Source organism: Xenopus tropicalis, chromosome 2 (assembly GCF_000004195.4).
Source record: "Xenopus tropicalis strain Nigerian chromosome 2, UCB_Xtro_10.0, whole genome shotgun sequence".
Classification (NCBI taxonomy): domain Eukaryota; kingdom Metazoa; phylum Chordata; class Amphibia; order Anura; family Pipidae; genus Xenopus; species Xenopus tropicalis.
In genome coordinates, this window is record NC_030678.2 from 20,791,874 (window position 1) to 20,813,585 (window position 21,712).

Consider the following 21,712-nt stretch of genomic DNA (forward strand, 5'->3'; position numbering starts at 1 on the left):
TTTGTCTGGAAAAATATATTTACGTTATACCTGAAACCATAAGAGTTTAGTAAAGAGCAATTGTGGGCTCAGATGGGTGTATTTTGCGCCAAGAGGGGCTAGAGAGTAGTCCTTTATTCCTAGTTATTCTGGTCCTAATGCTGAAGTGTGCAAGTTCCAAGTAAGTACCACTAAAAAAATGTTTTTGTCGCCAAAATGGCACTGATTGGGTATCAGTTCAAAAATCAGCCCACAACTAGCCACTTTGAAAATAGCGCAATGTGCCCCCTTTCCAGTTACTGGGATGACTGATGTTTCCCTGCCCTGTGTGCCCAGTCCATGCTGGTTATTTGTAGTTTTGCTGCTTCAGGTTCAACAAAGAGGAATAGAAAAGGGACCCTCTGTCTATACTGTCCAATGGCATTCTGGGTAGTGTACTGTAGGGACCCATAGGGCCAAGCTCCCTATGGCTTTACCCCTACCTCTGTCCCAAGCAGAGCTCCATCTGAGCCTGGAGGCAGCAAGGCCCCAGTAACACTACTGGAACAACTAAAGTCGGGGACAGGGCCCCGTGAATGAGGATAAGAAAGCACAGCAGCACATTTAAAGGAGAAGGAAAGGCTAGTAAAGAGTTAATCTCAAGCTGCAGGCATACCTTCAGTTCTCTCAATAGTGCCCTTAAGTCTCCCCATACTTCACCCGTTCAGAAGATCAGAAGCCAAACAGAGAAAAAACCTTAAACGACCAAAATTTTTAAACCTGGCCGATCGATTTTGGGGACGATAATGTCGGCTCGTTTAGTGGGCCGACGATCGTTCGTACACCACCAACTATACGATAACTTAACGATAGCATCGGATCGTTCGGGAATCGGTCGTTTGTAAGTAAAAAATCGGTCCGTGTATGGCCACCTTAAGATGGCGGCGCCGTTCACTGAAACAAGCATGTAAGTTCAAGTATGTGTATCTTTGTAAATCTTTCATTAGGCAAGCCAGGAATATAGCGATTTTACGCAGCAATAGTATTACTTTTTAATAGTGTGCTTATTAGATTTTGCCTTTCCTTCTCCTTTAATAGCACTCTCTAGGAGAAGTGAGCATAGTCAGCTTTATCTAGAAAGGGCAGCCATTAGCCCCACCATAGGAGACTCTAAGGGTTTAGCCTACCCCAGGCTCTGTATGCCTTGCTATAGGGACCACAGTTAAGACAAAGGCTCAGGCAGTACTTACCCCTGAACCACCGTTGGCTGTAGGGCTCCTAGCTACTACCTCTGCATATCTCCATTGTGGGCTATACTGTTCCTAAAGGTCACAACTGCTGTTTACCACTGTGACTTTCTATATCTACTGTTTGTGAGTATATGACAACCCTGTATTATAGTTCATCATAAGAATCCTCTGGCGTCCATTTATATCTATTGCACCACACAACCTCAGCTAGTTGTAGTTCAACTACACCCTCTCTCCATAGTAAATCTCCCACTTAATGGAGGCCCATGCCTAAGTATTAAGGGTCGCATGTAACACATGCTCTACACTACGCTACTAGCCAGGATTTGCCTTATCTAAGTCAAAATAGTGTTACAGTACTTTTATATTAATCTTAGCTGTAGGCTAATTGTAAGAGACAAACTACATTACTCAGCATGCACTTGGATAGGCATGTCAGAGGAAAAAAACTTTGGCTAGTTTCCTAACTACAAACCTGCCAAGGCTCCAAAGACTAGCCCAAATTTGTACCTTGGCGGGTTTGTGCTTTGGAAACCCGCCTGGGCTTTAAATTAGTAGCCCAATTTGGCGGAGAACCCGCCAACTTGGCAACCCTGGATGTAGGGTTGCTGCTTGGTTTGGGTCTCTGTAAATCTATATTCTAGAAATCCTCCCTTCCTTGACCCTCTCTGCTGCCAGATTACTCCTTATAGGACAGGCCTGCTTATACCGGCCCTACCTATTTCCATGACCCATGATGTCATTCCTACTCATGTGATGTCACTGCCCAACTTAATTAAAGGCCTGTATTAAACCAAAGACCTGGCAACCCTAGTTAGACCATGCCAGATATCACACATATTCACCCACAGTGTCGGACTGGCCCACAGGGATACCAGGAAAATTCCGGGTGGGCCCAGGTGTCAGTGGGCCCTCCCGCTTCTAGCCATTTGGCCTAATTCATGGACATTAATTATTTTTCTATCAGAAAAAAACAACTAAATATATAGAAGATTGGATTAAAGTATACAAAGATAAAAAAAAACTAGGAAAATATAGAGACTGAGAAAGAAGTGGATGAAAACAGTTTGGAGAGTGGGCCCATGGTCTAAGGTTTTCTGGTGGGCCCCTGGCATCCCAGTCCGACACTGGTTACCCAAAAACACATTTTATGTGTTTTATGTGACAACTAGATTGATACTGTTCAAAATTTAAGGACAAAATAAGGGCTAATGTAGAAGACTGGGGTTGCCATCCTGCTATTTTACTGACTTTGACTAAAATGTGTAATGATCTTTTCGTACTCTGCTTAGAGCTCTAACAATGGAATAAAAAGAAACACCTTTTTTTTCCTGGTTGCCAACAGTACCCATTGCCATTAGAGCCTCTGCTCCCAATTTGGGCAAAAGGGAAAGTGTATTTTGTGCAATCAAAGGAAATATTTTACAGAAGGGACAAAACTGGCTAATATAGGAGAATACAATGACTAAAGTTGGCCAACGTTTATCTTGAGTTTATCTTTAGTTTTTTTTCTAGATTTGTAATTAGTATTGGCAGAAAAGGCAGGAGCTTTTGGCTACTTAGAAATGTCTTTGGTCCTTTTTTGGTATCACACATGCCCAATTTGCCTCTGACTTTGTTCACTGTATCCATACCTACTATTTTACTGAGGCAATCTCTCTATAGAAAAAGATTATGCTTCTTAGCACTATATCTTCTCATTTTACATCAAAACGTGGCCTTGTTTTTGGACCTTAAAAGGCAGTCACATATGATTACTCAGATATATGGAAAGCAGTTTCTAAAAAATGAAAATAATTTATGTACGTTTTCATGGTTAACATTTTGACTGCTGCAAAATAAGTACGCTGCATGCATTTTATTTTTCATAAGAGCCCCCAAGAGTATGCCGACCCCTGGAAACCATATATTTTGGTAAAGTACATATTCTGATTAATCCAAAATGGGTAAAGTTGTCTTTCTACTAGTAACTACCAAACTGCAAAGCTTTTCAAGACAGTGGTTTATACAGCCCATGCAGCCCAGCCGCACCAAAATAATTTGCCCGCATGTGGAGTAATGGGGAGAGGATGCACAGAAACTGTAGTGTGTCCTCTTCCCACGGCTCTGAATTAAGTGGCGCATGCGCAGCCGCAGCAGGAGTTGGGGGGTGGGATGGGTGCGCATGCGTGAGGCTTGTGTGCGGAGGTGGGTGGCAAAAGGGGGCGACCTCGGGCGCCCTATTGAGATATCCGGCCCTGGGTTTTATATGAAGTTGTAGAAAATGACCTGAAAATATAGCAATTTGCTACATATACTTATATACAAAAATAAAATTTACTCAGTATGAATGCCAACAGTCTGCTTGATGCCCAATATGCATAGATTTATGCATGGGGTATGTAGGGAGGGACCCAAAAAGTAAAAAAAAAAGAGAAAAGCATGTGCCCGTGCCGGTTTAATTACTTCAGAAGATGGATAACAAGCATATTAACCCTTAGACATGCCAGTATAAATACTACAGGAAATGGACAATCTGCATATTAACCCTTAGACATGATAGTATAAATACTACAAGAAATGGACAATCTGCATATTAACCCCAGATGTGGCAGTATAATTACTATTGAAAATAGACAATCTGCATTTTAAAGGGCATGTCAACTCAAAAATATTTTTTTTGCCTAATAAAAGAAAAACATAATTGTAAGCAAATTTACAGTATACCTTCATATACTTGCACAAGAAGAATCCCAACCCCAAAGTTCTTCTTTCCTGCTGCTCCCATGCTGTCTCTGGCTCTCTCTTTCTCTGTCTCCCTCTGCCTGGCTTATGTAAAATATTTTCTGAAGAAGCAGAAAGCTGCCAGTTAATATGTAAATAGGTGATAGTTAGAATCCTGCCTGAGGCAGTTACAAGTAGTGATCCCTTCGGAGCTCAGTGGTAAAGCAACAGATATCCAGCAATATCCGGAGGGCGCTGGTTCAAGCCCAGCTCGTTGGTGGTCCCTTTTTTTTATCCCCAGGTGCCAGCCCAAAGCGCCTCCAGTGGCTCAGGAGGTAGGTGCACATAGTCAGAACACAAGCCTGGCTGATCCCGACACTACTAAATGCAAAAGAAAGATCCTCCAGGGAAGGGTACATTTGCCATTGACTACAAAATTCTTGGCAAGTTTTACTTGTGGGATTTGGATTTTTAGCCGTTTTAACACATTGTATATCTCAGAAAAGTGGGGGCTTTTTTTCTGCGACTTTTTACCTGATGGTTAGTAAATGGCCCCCTAAGGTTGTATACAATAACTAGGTGCCAAGATTTTAGGGAGCCAGTTTATTGGCAAAATCCATAAAGTCACTCACTACTTACATAATTGTATAACTAGGGGGGCTGTTTAAGTAGAGAGCATAAAAAAATTTTGGTCACATGCTAAATACCACACCAATTTTACCAAAACATATTCCCGGACATGCCGCTTTAATTGTTACAGAAGATGGATATATATATATATATATATATATATATATATATATAGCAAGACAGTGAGCCGCACACACAGGGACTTTGTTGAAAAACAAAAAATTTATTTAGTGAAAAATATCCAACGTTTCGAGCACCAACTGTGCTCTTCCTCAGGTTTGTCTTGCTATTCACATGTTTTTGCAAGCACCCTGGGCATTTGATTACTAACAGGGTGTGCTCTGTCTTTTCCTGTGTGTATATATGTATATAAAAATTGCAATTAAAAGCAGCGGTTTTCTGTCCTTTTCTATTCCCTGCGCCATTGGCTCTAACTTTCGAGACAATCTAACACAAGGCCGCAGATTGACAGACCTGCCTTGCTGGAGGAGACTGGCTTTTGCAACATTGTTCAAAGAATCATAACCAGGCGTTAAAAATAAATAAATTCATATTGGAGAGTTGCTTAGAATTATTTTGGGTTGACATGTCCTTTAAGTAAACTGAAGAGAATTAGAAGGCCGACAATAATCCTATAGATTCTAACATGAGCATTTCTAGCTTGTTGGCAGGTTTCCTGCCCTGCAGCACCTAATATACTCTGCACAGAAACTCGCCTTCATGCAGTGGCCTCTTTTGTTTATTTAGAGCTGTCTAAGTAATTGTTAGAGCTACAGGCTTAGCCCTCCCCACATGGAACCCAGTGATTTTTCGTTTTAATATGAAATGTGGATACGTTGCTAGTGGCCTTAAGGTAGGAGTTCTAGGATCTTGGGGAATTTTCAGCTTGGCAAGAACTGTTCATTTTATTTTTTTTTTTGTAGTTCATAAAGCACAAATAATTTGTTTCTGTACAGGGCTTCTACTGAGACCTCTGCCAGTGCCTTGTATTGTGTGAGCTAACTGTACACAATCTCCTTGCAATTATGTTCCTAAAATGAGTTTGGAGGCCGAAATGTTTTTCTGCTCAGTGCTGAGCTCCCACTCTTTTTATTCATGCATTTATTAACCTATTGCAATGTTGTTTTGCCCTGTAGTTTGTGGGGAAGGGGCACAGAGGGCAATTGACTTTATTTAAGAGTCATTACACTAAATGTTTCCTGCTGAATAGTGCTACTTATAGGAGAATGTCTGTGCTGGCATGCCTTTATTGTACATCTCATTACAGGCTATAATAAAAAATGAGGCATCTTTCCCTTCTAGGTACAGTGCTATTTTACTCCTTGGAATGATAGGTCATGGATAGTGATGAGCGAATTTTTTTCGCCAGGCATGGATTCGCAGCGAATTTCCGCCATTGGCGAATTCTTTTGAGAAACGTCCGTGAAAATTCGTCATGGAAAAATTAGTCGCACTGAATTTTTTTTCGCGCATCAAAAAGGGTGCGGTCGCATCAAATTGGTTGCGTAAAAAAGGGGCGCGGTTGGGCGACAAAAAATAGCCACAGGCAACAAAAAAGATGCGGGCGACAAAAAAAAAAAAAAAATTGTGCGACAAATGCGTTTCGCGAATTTTTTGGGGACAGATTCGCTCATGGTCCCCCGACATGATTTAGTCATGGACCCCATTTGGCTATTATAACACAACAGAAGGGCTATGGAAAGTTATAAGGGAGGAGAGAAAGTTATAAGGCAGTGATCCCCAACCAACATGTTGCTCCCCAGCCCCTCAGTGCCCCCAAACCAGGTAGTTATTTTTAAATTCCTGACTTGGTGGCAAGTTTGGTTGAATAAAAACAAGATTTCCTACCAAATAAAGCCCCTGTAAGCTGATAGTGTGCATAGAGGCTGCCTAATAGCCAATCACAGCCCTTATTTGGCACCTCCATGAACTTTTATGGTGCTTGTGTTGCTCTCCGAGTCTTTTTACATTTGACTGTGGTTCATGAGTAAGAAAGGTTGGGGACCCTTATTATAGGGGATGGAGAGAGTAGCTCATGTAAAGGTTAAAAATTCATGCTGCACATGTGTTGCTCCTTTACATAGAATAGATCTAATTCCAGCAAAAAGTCAGTGCATCTTTTATATGATTTACTCCTTTAATTTGCTTCTGCATGGATAAACTCTGTGCTGCATTTTAATATCAGTAAGGCGGATTTTCAATAAGGCTTGGGGAGGCTAAGCCTGCTTTGGCACCTTAAAGGCACAGTAATACCACAAAATAAAATTGTTTTTAAGTAATCATAATACAATGCACTGTTGCCCTGCACTGGTAAAATTTGCACATTTGCTTTAGAAACACTTCTATAGTTTATATAAAAAACTGCTGTGTAGTCATGGGGGCAGCCATTCAAGCTGGAAAAAGGAGAAAAGGCACAGGTTACATAGCAGATAACAGATAAAACACCATTGTATTGTACAGAACTTATCTGTTATCTGCTATGTAACCTGTGCCTTTTCTCTTTTAAATGGCTGCCCCCATGGCTACACAGCAGCTTAATTTACTAAACTATAGTAATGTTTCTAAAGCAAATACACCAGTCGCACCAGTGCAGGGCAACAGTACATTATACTGTAGTTCCTTTTATACTCTTTGATTTTTTGGTGTTACTGTTCCTTGAACACCTGGCTCTGTTTCTGCACTGTCCTGCAAATCTTCTCCTATATTTGTACCTAAAAAAAGGGATTTTTTTGTCTATATATTGCAATACATACAAGCTGGCCAACTATGTCAAAGTCATCCCTGGCCTGGCCAGCTCTGCACTCACTTTCATCTGATTCATTAAGAATTCTTCTGCTTTATTATACATTTCTCACAGGGACCAAAGTTTACCTGGGTTACCTAAAACTTTTTTATTGGCTACCTAGCTGAGAGTGATGGGAAGTACAACATTGAGAAATGCAGTTGAGAAAAATATATTGATAATGGGAGAGTTAAAAGCACTTCTTGCCTTTGAATGAATTTTGGGCTCACAGCTTAATGGTTTAAAATTGTTTTTTGGTGAGCCCCTTTACTATGAGAGAATGCATCACTGACAACTGCCTTCTGTGTACAATCCATTGGCAATTACAAATACAACTGTGTATTTTTGTTAATATATTCCGTTTTCCAGGGTCACAAATTTCTACGGTTAGTTTAGAGACAGCTGAAATCTCTAATAAGTGAGGAAGGCTATACAGTAATTTGGGGCCCTTGTCCTTTTTCCCAAATGTTGTCAAATACCATAAGGGTTATGTGTAAAAAAAAATCAGTGCCCACCGCTATGATAGAAAATAAAAAAAAGTGATTAAGAAAATACAGTGCAGAATATCAGTGTGCTTATGGCACAACCTAGTTATAATCGTAACATGATGATTGGTGCACACAAGTCTTGTGGTGTGCAGGCAGATGAGGATTTGCACCTTTATTCTGTACACATGCCGTATACAGGGTCAGACTGGGCCGGTGAGACACCCGGTGGGCCCTGCTGGCCCAAAACCGATTCCTGCTGGGCACTCCCAGGTGGGGGGGGGGGGGTCCTGGGGGGGGGGCCAGAGTCAGACTGGCCCACCAGGATACCTGGAAAACTCCCGGTGGGCCCAGGTGTCAGTGGGCCCTCCTGCTCCCAACCATTTGGCCTGTTTCATGCTTAGTACCCATTTCTGAATATGAACAAAGAGGAGAAATAGATGCTAGCATGTAAATAAAAGAGACTTGGAGAATAAAGTGGTTTTAGTGAGGAAAGGAGGAAAAATAGTTTGGAGAGTGGGCCTATGGTCTAAGGTTTTCTGGTGGGCCCCTGGGGTCCCAGTCCGACACTGTACATACATACATACAAACAAAACCATTTGTAATATTGTTAAGGAATAAGTGAATAATGCAAAAATTTCAGTTTGTTATCATGGTAAGCAAGATGTTTGAAAATTGTTGTTTACAGATTTGCTGATTTCGCCATGAAAGGTCAAGGTTGCGTCAAAACAAGGTTCTATTGCATCAAATAAGTCACGGTTGTGTTAAAAAAGACACATAAAATAAGTTGCACTCGTGAGGTAGCCTTGTTTGGAGAATTTTTTAGTAGTTCCACAAATTTTTCGCTGGAGCGAAATGTGAAGGATTTGCTCATCACTATTGGACACATATTAATTTTACTAAGCTTTATAATGATCATTTAAAGCAGAGGTCAGAGGTCCCCAACTGCCGGGCCGTGGACCAGTGCCAGGCCGTGGGCTGCTTTCCACTGGGCTGCCCCTGTTCCCGGCTGTGGTGGATATGCGGCGCACACGTAGCACCCTGAGGATGAAAGCGCGTTGTTGTTGAAAGGTTGGGGACCACTGCTTTAAAGGTTAAAGTATTTTCTATAACAGGAATACACAGTTAGTACATATATCTGACTGCCATCACTAGGCCTATTTTTCCCACAGGGCCGGTTGCAATTTCAGTTTCCAACTAGAAAGGGAAGTTTGAGAACTTTATGTTGGTTGAAAAATGTGAAGTCACTGAATGAAATCTCATTGGCTGTTGTTGGCTCCACCCAGTGTTTCTAACCTTGGATGACAATTATATAGTAAAAACCCCTGTGTAAAGTTTGGGGACCCTGGTTTTAATAGTGTCTGAATGGCAGCAATTTATATTTCCCCACTGAAAGTCAATGAGTGACATCTGATTGGCAGTTGGTGGCCCCGCCCTCTTTTTCTAACCTGGAACTGCAGTTACCCAGTGACTAACTGCAAAGTTTAGGGACCCTAGGATTAATAGTTAAAGAACGGCAGCAGTTTAAACCAATAAAAGTCAATAGGTGAATTGTGATTGGTAGATAGTGGGTGTGCCCACTTTTTCTTTTTCAGAAAAGTCTGAATTCCCTATTCCCGAATAAGCCGCACGGTTTGACACTGCTGCCCTGCTGGGGCAATTAACCGCCCACCCCTCAGAAAAGTCATAGCACCCCATTCCCGAATAAGCCGCACGGTTTGACACCTCATTCATGGGTCTACGACAAACGGTGGTTAATTGCCCCCTGCTGGGGCAATTAACCGCCCACCCCTCAGAAAATTCATAGCACCCCATTCCCGAATAAGCCGCACGGTTTGACACCTCATTCATGGGTCTACGACAAACGGTGGTTAATTGCCCCCTGCTGGGGCAATTAACTGCCCAACCCTCAGAAAAGTCATAGCAACCTATTCCTGAATAAGCCGCACCTCATTCATGGGTCTACGACAAACGGTGCGGGACTCAGTCAAAGTTGGTCTCAATGTTAAGTCTATTGGCGGTTAATTTCCCCCTGCTGGGGCAATTAACCGCCCACCCCTCAGAAAAGTCATAGCACCCCATTCCAGAATGGGTCTACGACAAACGGTGCAGGACTCAGTCAAAGTTGGTCTCAATGTTAAGTCTATGGGTGGATAATTGCCCCCTGCTGGGGCAATTAACTGCCCACCCCTCAGAAAAGTCATAGCACCCCATTCCCAAATAAGCCGCACGGTTTGACACCTCATTCATGGGTCTACGACAAACTAGTTATTTGCCAAAATCCCCATTATTGGTCTCAATGTTAAGTCTATGGGCGGTTTATTGCCCCCTGCTGGGGCAATTAACCGCCCACCCCTCAGAAAAGTCATAGCACCCTATTCCCGCATAAGCCGCACGGTTTGACACCTCATTCATGGGTCTATGACAAACGGTGGTTAATTGCCCCCTGCTGGGGCAATTAACCGCCCACCCCCTAGAAAAGTCATAGCACCCCATTCCCGAATAAGCCGCACGGTTTGACACCTCATTCATGGGTCTACGACGAACGGTGCGGGACTCAGTCAAAGTTGGTCTCAATGTTAAGTCTATGGGCGGTTAATTGCCCCCTGCTGGGGCAATTAACCGCCCACCCCTCAGAAAAGTCATAGCACCCTATTCCCGAATAAGCCGCACGGTTTGACACCTCATTCATGGGTCTACGACAAACGGTGGTTAATTGCCCCCTGCTGGGGCAATTAACCGCCCACACCTCAGAAAAGTCATAGCACCCCATTCCCGAATAAGCCGCACGGTTTGACACCTCATTCATGGGTCTACGACAAACGGTGGTTAATTGCCCCCTGCTGGGGCAATTAACCGCCCACCCCTCAGAAAAGTCATAGCACCCTATTCCCGAATAAGCCGCACGGTTTGACACCTCATTCATGGGTCTACGACAAACGGTGGTTAATTGCCCTTGTAGCGCAGAGAGGGATTTTTTTAGAAACGTGAAATTTACCACATTTGAAGAGGTTTGCAACCTGTGTCAGAAGATACCCCGCAGATACCGGGGTATCTTCTGACACAGGTTGCAAACCTCTTCAAATGTGGTAAATTTCACGTTTCTAAAAAAATCCCTCTCTGCGCTACAATCCATCAAAGTAATTATGGCAAAGTGTGAATCAATAAAGCTGCAATATTTCCTGCTTTATAACTGTTTTAGGTGTCAAAATGGGCAGGATCCCTGTATTCTTTGCAATGGGATATTATTGGTGCAATAATGGCGCCATTTATAGCGTCACTGCTTGTAGTGAGAATGGACTCACAGTAACATCGCACTTCATTTTAAACATAAGCTGTCATTTGTATTTGTAACATGATACCTAGCGGCTAATTAGTAATGAAGCCAATGCAGCGTCTGTGTTACTGTATTGTGATGTCACAATGTGCACAGGCAGAATCTCTAGCAGCAGCCTGGAATGACTCATTCTTGATCGGGTGACTGAGGTGAGTAGAGCTCTCGGTATTGGGCTGTTGGGGATTGTCGGTTAAGAGATTGTCAATAGGATAAAATATATAGAATTACTGCGACTTTGACTTTGAACTAAAATGTTGTACTGTCTATACAACTGTGCCATTCCCTACACTGATATCTCATACATATAATTGCCCATTCCCAATGCTGAATTCATATGCATACTTTAATGGCAGCATTTCCCATACTGATATTATGTACATTCAATAACAGCACGTTCCCTATGATCATCTTATATGGAAACTTGTGGATACTTAAAAAATATTTGAACCTTAACAACTATAGTTTCGCTATCAGCAAGGATCCATGGTAGCTCAGTTAGACTATTAGTCAATGTTGCATTCTCTATACTCAATACTAATTTAGTCTATTTAGTGATATATTTATTTGTACAATAAAGGCACAGTTCCTTCTACAAATATTTTATACCTGCTTTAATGGTGCCATGATGATGCAGGCACTATAAAATCACACATTTTACATTTATTTGGAACAAACACAACCCAGTGATCTGCAATATTTGATACCGTCCCACTAATCACTATCTAATTGCTAACCCACATTCCCAGTCATCAATTGCACATGTAATGCTATTATCAAGAACGCTTAGTTCTTGTAATAATACATGGGAAGGTTGGCAGGCATAGGGTTAACACACGGGGAATTTTTTCCTGAGGTAAAGTTTTGGTTTAGAACAGCTGTCACCCTATTGGTTGAATCCTGTTGCCTGGACGGTGAGGTCAGAGGGTAGAGTTCAGGAGTCTCTTTGCATTGGTGGTCCAGGGTCATGTAAGGACATCGGCTGGCTATATATTTGGGGCCCGCAGCATACTTACCTTCATTCGTCTGTGAGCTGGCTTGGAGGCTGCAAGATCGTCGGAATGCTCTCAAGATCCCACCCACCCACCCAAAAAAAAAAAAAAAAAATGTATATTGTCGCAGCTGGAGGGATTTGTATGTGATAAGTTGGTTTTCGGGTTGAGGCTACATCCCGGCTTGGAACGTAAGGCGGGGCTAAGTACTCTTCTCTTTTAAATAATTAGGCGGCCTAGGACTATTTGTTCTCCCTGGGCTGGCTAGGAAGTTTAAGAACAACATTGTCCTCTGTTTTAAAGAGTATATGGCTTTAAGAGAATGTTATGCTTTTGTTTAAGGCAAATCTTAATAAACAGCTGCGGCCAATTTTATCCACCCAAAATTAACATTGTCGTTGTCTTTATTTAATGTTATTACTTATTGTACTACATACCATTCCCATGTCACAATGGTTTGACCCTCACAAAGCTTGGAATAGATTTAATTAGCATTTGTTGTGAGTGATGTTGTGATGTCATAATAGACACAGTCAAAGTGACCAAGCAGTGGGCCAAATTGGCTCATTCTTGATCAGGCGACTGAGGTAGGTGGAGCTCTGGGTATTTTTGTGCAAAAATAAGAAATAAAAGTAACTAATCATTTTAATACTGGTACTGTGTGAACTTAGAGAATGCTAGTTGTGTTGTGAATATGTTAGAAATTACAGTGGGATCTCAATTCACAGCATATGTTATAATAGTATGTGGTATATATATATATATATATATATGTGTGGTATATATAATTATGATGTTGTCATTTCCTCCCTTGAGAGTATAAATACTTAGTTTTGTAATGGATATATGGAGTTACTGCTCACAAGCCTTGATGAAGAGCCCGGCCAGGCTCGAAACATCTTTTTATACAATATACTCTTTGCACTTTAATAGTGTGTGCTGTCCATTTTTTGCAAAATGTCTATTTTATAATGGGAGTCGGAACCCATTGAAGACGTGCACCACACATCTAGTTGCTAAAAGAGCAGGGTGCTGTACTACCAAAAGACTTTATATATATATATATATATATAAAATCAAAATACAGATGCACACCAGGTATTTTACTAAGAAAAAACATAACTTTTAATCAGCATCATTAAAAGTTAACAGGCCGACATTTCGGTCCCCAACTCAGACCTTTCTTAAGTGTTGGGGGCCGAAAAGTCTGCCTGTTTTCTTTTTAATGATGCTGATTAAAAGTTTAGTTTTTTCTTAGTAAAAATACTGGTGTGCATCTGTATTGTGATTCTGTGTACTACTGGCTTGGGTAGCACCCAGGTTTACTGATTAGTTTGTTTCTTTTTTTGGGGGGCCTTAACCATCAGACTTTGTATATATATATATATATATACACACACATACACATACACAGAATAGGCAGCACATTATTGTTACAGATGAGCTAAAATTTTTTGGGCAGGTATGGATCCACGGCGTTTCACATATGTTTTCACAGTTTTGCTACGTTTTCAGCAAAGCGAAACAGAACAGATTCACTCATCACTAATTATTGTAACTAAAGTGATATTTTTTTTGTCTCCATAGAAAGAAATTTGAGCGAATATGTGGCGGAGAATTATCTCGTTTTTGCCTTGTGTTCCAAGGGTAAGAACTTTATTCTTTTTACTCTAATATCGCATATATTGTTCATGCTATTCATAGCCTTGCTATATAATAACGTATAACAGCATCTCCACTAAAAACCACAAAAGGCTGTGTGCTTCTATGGCACGTTGTATTGAAAATTACATTAAATACAAAATGTATATAAAATGTGATTCTTTTACCTAGAAAAACACAGCCAATAGTTTTACCTTCACCTTTATAAATTTATCTATATATTTAGACATTTTCTTTTAACTGAGCTAAGTTTGATTGTTATTGGAGGGTGATCAGATCACTTGAAAATTCAGGAACACGTCTAATAAATACATGTTGTAGGGCAGCACTGATTAAAGTTTTAGACATGTCCCTGAATTTCTAAGTGATCTGGTCGCCCTATTGTATTGCTGAATTCATTCGAGTTTGCCTATTTCTTTCTTTTTATAATAAAACCTTTTTTTTTATTTCTTACTAGAAACGGCGGAATAAAACTCCCCGTGATTTGCTTGCGGTAAGCAGAGAAGAACTGATTCACACAATATAAAAATCACACATTTAGAATTTGTTTGCCTTTTTGCCCATTTAATTTTGTAATAAAACATGTTTTTATTCTTTCTAGAATCAAAAAGATGAAGTCGTTGCTATCGTCGTGGTAAGCAGAGAAGAACTGGTTAACACAATATAATGATCACAATGTGCTCACTATTTGTGCTATTCCAGCCATTGGATTTACAATTATAGTTTGCCATTTTTGCTCATTTATATTTGCAATAAAACATGTTTTTATTCTTTCTAGCAACACCAAGATGAGAGCATCGACGACATCATTGTGGTAAGCAGCAATTTGGGCAAAACAAAATTAAAAAACACAATTTTCCTATTTGTGTTATTGAAACCTTTTAATTTACTGACCTGTAGATTTATATGTGATGTTGTCCAAAGACCTTGATGACGCTGAGAATTTACATTCACAATTGACCACATTCTCCCGTCATTTCTCCTTTCTCACTTTTAGACCTAAATGTAAAAAACAAAATCATTCATTACCACGAGCCATATATGGCACATTCTATAACATATGAAAATATATAATTGTATTGTTGAAACCTTTTTAAATCTGTTCTTTTTCCCCGGCAAGAGATAGTCCCTTCACCTTTGAATTGATAGCAGAATAAATAGATTCCTATCTTCTAGCAATAATAATTCTATAAAATAACATCACTTTTTTTTATCTCATACCCAGGCTCTTCCAGAGACCACCAAAATCTGCCTGCCCCCTGGTATTAACATCAGCCAGGTAAGTAGTAAAGAAACAAATAGAAATTGTTTTATTTTCTGAAACTGAGTTCATTTGCTTTAGTAAAGGGAATGAACTACAGAACTAAAGGAAGTTGATCACATAACTAATTGTATCCCTCTTTATCAGGAGGAGCAAGAGCAGATAATTCCTGACAACGAGGTCTCCCAGGTAAGAATAAGGCTAATGGTGGCCATAGACGGGCCGATTGTAGCTGCCGATATTGGTCCCTTAGACCGATTTGGCAGCTTATCGGCCCGTATAGGGGCACAAATGACGGGCCTACCCGGCCGACATCTAGCCTGCAATCGGGCAGATATCGGTCGAGCAGGTTAAAAAATTCTGTCGGATCGGGGCTTGTTGATGCGGTCCCAGAACCGATTGCACCTATTACCGGTGTTCTAATTCGATCGTTTGACCCCAGGGCCAAGCGACCGAATTAGCCTGAATTCACCTGATATCCCCCATCCGTAGGTGGTGGATATCAGGAGAGGATCCTCTTGCTTGGCGACTTCGCCAGGTGATCGGATCTTTACATGTATGGCCACCTTAAGAGAGTGGAATAACTGTAAATCATAATCACTTATCAGCCAATCAGCTTATTTACAACAGAAATCATACAACTTTGCTCATCTTTTATTTTCCCTTTCTCAACCAGGAGCACCCAAAAACATCTGGTGCGGAGACCTGCCAGGTAAGAAGAAATAATATGATAAAAACACCAAAAATAATTTTAGGGAATGTCTCAAAATCCTCATTAGTACATTGAATTGATCTGATATGGGCCTTTTTCATTTCTTAACTAGGAGGAACCCGAAGAGCCCTCAGACTGTAACATCTGTCAAGTAAGTAAAAGGGAAGGGAGCCAAATTTTGAAAATGCCATCTCTAAGTATTGTGTATTGTGAATGTATTACTTTCCTTTATAGAAGTTTTGTTTCAGAATGTTTCATGGGGCTAAGTTAATACAATATCATTCTTTTTTATCCCCAAAACTAGGAGGGTCCAGATGAAGCTCAGACTCAGGTAAGCAGCGATGGGCAAATTATATTACTTTTACTGTGTATGTTGTGTTGCACTGCAATACTCAGTCCATGTTTTAATCATTTTAACAGAGCTGAGTTTAATCCCCCCCTTTCTGTATTTTCATTAGGAGTGTCAACATCAACCTGAGGAGTCCCCTGATGATGTAAGAAGAAAAAAAACCTTTTACAAACTTTGCATTCAGTTGTGCTGTGAAATATTTGTTTCTGATCTTCTCTCTGTTTTTACCAGGATTCATCATCATCAGATCACTCGTGCCACTGCGAGGTAAGCAGAACATAATCAGTGAGCCGAAAAGTGTCATTAAAGAAATGTTAAAGATTTGTTTTATCATATTCTCTACTGATCTGAGTTATAAAATGATGTTTTCTTATCTTAACCAGGAAAACAGGCGGGACATGCCACCGTTCGAGCCTGCCTTTAAGGTAACCATCAACGACAATTATATTAAAATGCAAATAGTTTTTATATGTTGCGTTAGACTGCAATATGCAGACTGTAGTCTAAAGATTTTAATATTTGAATCCCCTTTTCCTGTCTTTTCAACAGGACTCAGAGGAGAGTAGTGACAGCAGTGTAAGCAGAAAAAAAAGACTTTTACAAACTTTGCATTCATTTCCCCTGTGAAATATTTGTTTCTGATCTTCTCTCTTTTTATAACCAGGACGAATCATCATCACATCACTCCTGTAACTGCGAGGAAAACAGGCGGGACATTCCACCATTCCAGCCTGCCTCTGAGGTAACCAGCAACGACAATTATACTATAACTTCAATCTCAGAATCAAATCGCACTACATAACATTCATTTTAGCACCTTCTCTAGGGAACTAAGTTAATGTAGTTTTTTGTGGGGCTGAAGTGATGTGAATAGTTTTTATATACAGACTGTAGTCTAAAGATTAGAAGATTAAAGATTTAATTTTAATCCCTTTTCCTGTCTTTTCAACAGGACTCAGAGGAGTACAGCAGTGACACAAGTGTAAGCAGAAAAAAGACTTTTACAAACTTTGCATTCATTTGCCCTGTGAAATATTCATTTTTGATCTTCTCTCTTTTATAAACAGGATGAGGACAGCGAGGACTACTGTTGGGGTTTGATGGACATTGACTGGTTTAAACCAGGTCCAGAGAGGCCACGGCAATAAGATCAGCCAGCCTGAGGTAGGGATAATATTACATATTTTATTGTATCCATTATATATATCATTGGCTAATTTCTTTGTTTTTCTACATTTAATAAACTCACATATCGAAAGCTCTTATTTATTAATAAGGAAAACTCGAATACCTCAAAATTTTATATATACTATTCTAATTTGAAAATAACATGGCATGACTTTGCCTAGGACAACTCCCATTTACTTCTATATAAACTCACATTTAGATGGTGAAGTTTCACAATTTTGTTTCAGGTCTTTTTGCACTTAATAAATAACAGACATCATCAAAATCAAACTCGAACTATTTATATATTTCCCCCTAGATGTGAGAACCCAACTAAAATTTTACCTAAGATAATGATATACCAACAGTGATTTAACCATTCCTTGTCCTTTATATATTTATTGTAACACTTTACCTAATACACTGAATTCATATAATAAAACCCTTTTGTCTTCCTCAGGTCGAGCAACATCTGGAGGCAGAATGTAGTAGAATTATGTCTAAAGCAACTGGACTTTTCGGAGTTCATCTTGGAAACTTTTCACCAACTCATCCCAGTGGCTTCTTCAGTTCAGATGACTGGTAGGGAATTCCCCGGCATTTGAACCCTTGAGGGCAATACACTCACAGACATCCAATCACAATGGTTCCATTGAACTTGTTCAGTTAGGTGTAGATAGATTGCGGAGTCTTCTCCTTTTTGTTCCAGTCACAATGGTACCAGGATTCTTATTGATGCAGGCGTTAACCCTTCAATGAACATGACTGGAAGTGTGAACTGTTGTTAAACCGCCGCGGTAAAGACGTCAAAGCGGCATTGTATGTTGATGCCAAGCGGTGTCTCAGGGCCCCTCTTCTGTTAAGGGATGTTTTCTCCAGCCTGGTGTACTGTGTTCCCTAAGTTCAGGTTCGGACTGGAGGGTGCAGGGCCCACCGGGGCTTCTGCCTTAGGGCCGAGACACACGGGGAGATAAGTCGCTAATATCCCCGCAATGCCATCCCACCGGCTAGAATGTAAATTGCAATGGGATGGAATACGCGGCGTCAAGATTTGCCAAAGTAGCCGAAGTTTCCTCCGAAGGCAGTACACCCCATTCAGAACTCAATGGGCTTTGTCAAAAACATGCAGGAGGTAAAGCTGGAAATTGATGAAAGAATGGTGTCTTATGACGTTACCCCTCTGTTCACACACATGCCCACTACAGAGGCAATTAAACCAGCGATGAAATGGCTGAAACAAGACACCACCCTCAGCAGCAGAACAAAGCTGAATCCAGAACAAATTTGACCTGTGTCTCAATACCACTTACTCCAAGCACAAGGTTTGCCTGTTTCTCCAATTGTAGCGAACCCTTACATGGAAAAAGTGGAAAAGAAAGCCGTGGACACCTTCAAGGGAAGATATGTGGATGACACCTGGACAAAAACATCAGGTTGACAAGAGAAGATGTGAAAGACAGGAAACTGGCATTTTTGGGCTGTGTAATAGTCATCAAAGAGGGGAGGAACCTGGATATTGAAGTGTACAGGAAACAAAAAGGAGAAGACTCAGCAATCTATCTACACCTAACTGAATAAGTCCAATGGAACTATTGCGATTGGATGTCTGTGACTGTACTACCCTCAAGGGTTTGAGTGCCGAGGAATTCCCTACCAGTCATCTGGACTGAAGAAGCCGCTCGGATGAGTTGGGGAAACGTTCCCAAGATAGACTCAGATAAGTCCAGTTGTTTAAAACTAAATTCTACTACAAAGCAGCCATCGGGGGGTGGGGTAGGGGCATTGGGGCCCATTTGTCATCCTTGGGCCCCACAATAACATCTGGTCCCCGATGGCTAGCCTCTTCTGCAACAAAGGAAAGAAATATGGAATTCAGAAAACACTTGCCAAGTGCATCTGATGCTAAATCAAATAAAAGTCAGCCTGACATATTTTCTCTTTTTATAAAGAGACACATTTATATAATAAATGTTCCATTGTTGTGTGACACTGAGCAGCTCTGTTTGCTTATTAGAGAGACAGGGAAAGGTTGGTGGAACAGGGAAGGGGGACTGGAGTTTTTGTTGCCGACACAACCGAGAAACTATGGGGGGGGCATTTACTAAATAGCTTTTTCGGTTCAGGTTTTTGACACAAAAATGTCTCAAACCTAAAACGTTGTGGGGAAAAGTTGTGACTTTTTTGAGACTGTGACTTCTATATAAGAGAAATCTTATAGGCTCTTGTCTAGAAAAAAATGTGCATTTTTAAAATTTAATTTTATAAGTGTTTAAATATCCATTCTATTAATTAGCCTTTATTTATATAGTGCTGACACATTCACATACACTATGGTCAGTTCTATCAGGAACCATAGATAGACGGACAGACAGGCTGTACGTGCTGTTGCACCTACATAGTGTTAAAGGGGTAATTCACCTTTTAATTAACTTTTTAGTGCAGGTATGGGACCTTATATCCAGAATGCTTGGTACCTGGGGTTTCCGGATAAGGGGTCTTTCCATAATTTACATCTCCATACCCTAGGTCTGAAAAAAAGTCTGTTGGGTGAAGACACACAGAGCTACTTAGTAGCAGCTACTTGTCACGGCTACTAAACGCCAGAAAATCCCCTGCCATAGACAGTACTGAGAATTGCCTCTGCTAAAACACATGTAGAGACAATTATCAGTAGTGATGAGTGAATCTGTCCCGCTTTGCTTCGAGGAAAAATCTGCAAAATGCGTTTGTCGCGTAACTTTTTTTGTTACCCGTGCCTTGTTTTGTCGTGCACGTCTCTTTTTGATGGACAAGGAATTATTCAGTCATACACAGCAGCACAACAATACCATAAAGAAGAACTTTTGTTGCTCCAAAAAATGGGTCAAACGTAGTTTTGCTATAAAATGAGGAGCCAAGTAGTGCAATATAACTGTGTTTGTGCCAGGTTAGAGGGGTAATGCTATGTTGTGTACCCAGGTGTGTATGTTGTGTATCAGTGTGTGTATGTTGTGTACCCGTGTGTGTATGTTGTGTACCCAGGTGTGTATGTTGGGTACCCGTGTGTGTAAGTCGGGTACCCGTGTGTGTATGTTGGGTACCCGTGTGTGTAAGTCGGGTACCCGTGTGTGTATGTTGGGTACCCATGGCCGTAATGCTGCCTCTAAACACATCTGCATTCTCCTGCCATAGGTTCCTTTATGTTAGTTCAGACCTTAAAGGGGTGGTTCACCTTTAAATTAACTTTTAATATGTTACAGAATGTCCTGTTCCTAGAAACTATGCAACTGGTCCTTATTGTGCATTTTTAGAGTTTTTGAATTATTTGCATTCCTCTTCAGCATCTTTCCAGCTTTCAAATTGGGGTCACTGACCCCGGCAGCTAAAGAACTATTACTCTGTAAGCTTCCATTTCTATTACTATTGTTATTTTGATTCCTTATTCTTCTATTCAGGTCCCTCCTACTTATATTCCAGTCTCTCTTTCAAACCACTGCCTGGTTGCTAAGGTAAATATAACCCTAGCAACCAGATAGTTGCTGAAATTCCAAACTACAGAGCTGCTTAACAAAAAGCTAAATAACAGAAAAACCACAAATAATAGAAAATGAAGACCGGTTGCAAATTGTCTTAGAATATCATTGTCTACATCATACTAAAAGTTAATTTTAAAGGTGAACAACCCCTTTAATCATCCCAAGATAAAAGCCCCACAGATACATACTGTACATTGTACAGAGATGTGAGGAAAGCCGGACCCAGAGGCCCAAGGAAGAAACCTGAGATGCTGGATTGTTTGTACACAAGGAAGGGAATGGCTGTGTAAGCAGAGAACAGCTGGGCCCTGACGGGGGACATTCCAGACAAGGATGTTCAGCTTCTCACTACTACTGTAAATGTAAGGGGAAAAAGTCTATTGATGGCCAATGTTGGGGGAATTTATACATGGGGGGTGAGACCATGCCTGTGAGGTGTCTGGGGGTCAGAGGGGTCATTAGCTCAATGTATATCCCCTTAACAGCAATGACACATGGGGCTTCTGGGGGGGTAAGTTATTTTTCTTCTGATAGATAGCGATGAGTGAATTATTTCGACAGGCATGGATTCACATTCAATATCTGCATTTGGCAAACTGTTTTGCGAAACTCCTACAAAATGTTTTCATGTCAAAAAAGGGTGCGGCCGCATCAAAAAAAGGTGTGGTCACGTCAAAACAAGTAGTTTCGCAAATTTTTACATAGTTTCGCAAATTTTCCAGCGAATTGAAATGGGACAGATTCACTCATCACTACTGATAGACCCTTAGTTGCCTATTAGAATGGTGGCTCAGAACAATATGGCTGCTTCAGACATGGGTGTACTAACCATAACAGGAAGTAGTGTGGGAGCAAAAGGCAGAACTCTGTCCATTCATTGGCTGATGGGGCCTAGCATGTATGTGTGCCTTG

The 21,712-nt window shown here is 40.8% G+C and overlaps 1 long non-coding RNA gene across 1 annotated transcript; it reads left to right on the plus strand.

Moving 5' to 3' along the window:
* Window positions 1–15,493: 15,493 nt before the first annotated feature.
* On the plus strand, window positions 15,494–17,891 carry LOC116408665. Its single transcript, XR_004221132.1, has 6 exons — window positions 15,494–16,263; window positions 16,350–16,385; window positions 16,502–16,543; window positions 16,668–16,860; window positions 17,071–17,282; window positions 17,746–17,891. It is a non-coding gene; the product is annotated as an uncharacterized LOC116408665 (long non-coding RNA).
* The last annotated feature ends 3,821 nt before the right edge of the window (window positions 17,892–21,712 follow it).